We start from the raw sequence: 2,842 nt of genomic DNA, 5'->3' as shown, positions 1-2,842 counted from the left end.
TGACAATGTTTCTATTCATGGGTGCAGACATAACTGAGAAGACAGATGCCTAGCCAGTAATTCCTTCTGCAGGCTATTCAGAAAAGAACTGCTCTTATTTATAGTTTCCATCAGCAAGAAATACCCCTGTTTGAGGTTCATTCTCGTCATTCACTATCTTATAGTAAGCCTACCACGTCTTATGTCCAAGTTTCCTATCCCGTTAGGATTTTTTTTCCCTTTGCCCTGAATGTTTCCACTTTCTGATATTGTATTTAAGTATCTGATGGAAGCATTATTTTCTCTCTCTCTCTTTTTTTTTTTATCCAAAATGTGTTTATTGAGATGGTTTCCCACTCATCTTGATTCAAAGTGCCTTTAGTGCTGCTTCCTCCTAAAGGAACATCCTTCTGTAAGCCTTACTTTTCCTCCTGTAGGCTGGCAGAGGACAGTGGAGCAGCCAATACACAAAACTACTGTTTGTTCATGGCTAAAGACCGTGGTGATTTTATAGCATCATGGGCATTTCACACCCATGAAGTAGGAATTGGGGCTCTGCACCAGGCGTTTCTTCTTGTGTTTCCTCTTCTCTTCTGGGGAGGGATGAAGGAGATCCTTTGCGAGAGGCATGTTCTCATGTGGGTAGGTCATCACCGCCGGAAAGCAGAAGCATTATTTTCTATACTGCCAATTGGTATCTCCCATTGGCATTTTGATAGGGGGATTCCCATCTATGAATCATCCAAGTAGAGATGGAAAGTAAGGTAGTTGGATACTAAGTTCTGGAGCTCAAAGGAGAGATCATAGGTAAAAATATAAAGTTGGGGTCATAAGCATTGGATGATACTGAAGCCATGAGACTGGATGAGGTCTCTCAAGGAGATAATGTTGAGGAATGAAAGGAGAATGTTGTTATGACTCAACTCACAATGATACCTCAATTCTACCTAGTTGATATTCTGCTCATCACCTGATTACAGTTATTTGTTTATGTCTTCACTCATACAGTACTGCATCTTATGGCACAAAATTTCTTAGCCTCTTTCAAAGATTTGATTTTTAAGTGTTGTTAATGATTTCTTTTATGGTAATTGTAACTCATTGAAGATGTTGTTCAGAAAATCTTTTCCTTTCGTCCCTGGGAGTCAGGGAAATGGTGCCTCTCCAAGAGTGATTGTCCGTCTCTCTCACTCTCTGTCTTGCCTTTTCTCCTACCACCACCTCCTTCCTCGCCTAGTTGAGATGTCACAAAGAGAGTTGTATGAAAGTCACCAATACCTCAGGATTAGGAGAAGCATCTAGGCCCCAGTAGGCAAATATTTCTCAGGATCATGGTCAGCATAGCACACCTGTCCTGATTTCCACTCCACCCTCTGAGCTTTTTTCTTTTCCTTTTAAAACAGGATCTTGCTGTGTTGCCCAGGCTGGAGTGCAGTGGCTATTCACAGGTGTGATCATAAGTACACTGTAGCTCTGAACTCCTGGGCTCAAGTGATTATCCTGCCTTAGCCCCTTCAGTAGCTGGGACTACTGTGCCTGGTTTCTCCTTAGGTTTTAGTCATTGCTATGTCTGTGAGTCTCCATCTTCAGCTCCTAGTTTCAGTCATTGTTTCCATCTTCTTAGGGTCAATAAACAGTGTCTATGTAGATGAACTATGTTTCTCAAAGTTTTCTCTGCTCCTCATTTCCCACTGTCACATCTTTCAGCTGAGTCAAAAGTCCAGGGAAAGTTGGACAAGTTACCCCTCACATGCTAAAATGATGAATGAAATTGGGAAAACTCTATTTAAGGGCACAATGTGACCTATGTGATAAGCTTATGATATGGCCATGAGAAAACAGTTTCTCTATGTCTCCCAGTAGAGGGTCAGTTTGAGAGAGAAATGGGCAAATACTCTTGGAGAGGAGTAGCCATCGAGAGATTGCCAGGGAGGGGAAAAAAGTTTTTGGGACGTCATTTTCAAATACATGCAGTTATCAAGAAAGAACCATAAGTCAACCAACCTCAAATGCAATATGAGAAATAACTCTACTGGGAGTTGAGAGTTGGGAGCTTCTTCCTCAAGAAGGAACATGTGCGATCTGCATGTTCCAGTCTAGCAGCTTCTGCAAACTGGAAGAGCTGTTCTTCACCCCACTCAGTTAGGGATGGAGCTTGATGTCACGCTGAGATCCCTAAGAACATGCAGAACTTCCTGAGCATGAGCAGTGTGGTACCTTGGAGTACACACACTGATAGCTTTGAAGCCAGTGGAGTATATCCAGCTGTTTTTTAGGGTTGTCCTGATGTGGGATGTGTTTAATCTTGGGTTGCATGTTTATGTTCATAACTGTGCAGACTGCTTGTGACTCCTAATTGTGTGCATGCCATACGGGCGTGCCTCTGGAGACATTCTCATAAGATTAGGGAAATGTCTTGATGACTCTAAGATATTTGACAGGGTTTGTGGGTCAAAAGATTTGATTGTATGATGGATTCCTGCTCTATTCCTTTACTGTAAGTTAAGAGTATATTCTGGTCTATTTCTAGGATGTTGCCAGTATGTGTGTGTGTGTGTGTGTGTGTGTGTGTGTGTGTGTTTTATGATAAAATAAGAATGCTTACTTTCGATTTGGTAGAAAAATCCACCCAGCTCTCCAAATAAAGTAACTCCAAATCCACTTAGTAAAAACATATTATTATTAGAGCTTAACTGCAAACTGGAGGGCGAGGGACAAAAAGAAATCTCTGGAGTCAGCAGGATTGCCCAGGAAGCTTGCATTCATTGCCAGTATCCACTCTCTCTGATTCCTGTAGCCCTGTGTCCTGGCGCTGTGTTCTTAGCCTCTGTCAGTTCCTTTCTGCTATGCCCCTCCTTGGCTA

General features: G+C 42.2%; 1 pseudogene; it reads right to left on the bottom strand.

Annotated features, from left to right (window-relative positions):
* Nucleotides 1-322: 322 nt before the first annotated feature.
* Nucleotides 323-609, bottom strand: LOC111554342 (annotated as a pseudogene).
* Nucleotides 610-2,842: the final 2,233 nt, after the last annotated feature.

The sequence above is a fragment of the Piliocolobus tephrosceles genome, chromosome 6 (assembly GCF_002776525.5).
Source record: "Piliocolobus tephrosceles isolate RC106 chromosome 6, ASM277652v3, whole genome shotgun sequence".
Taxonomy (NCBI): domain Eukaryota; kingdom Metazoa; phylum Chordata; class Mammalia; order Primates; family Cercopithecidae; genus Piliocolobus; species Piliocolobus tephrosceles.
This window is presented reverse-complemented; position numbering and strand designations above follow the sequence as displayed.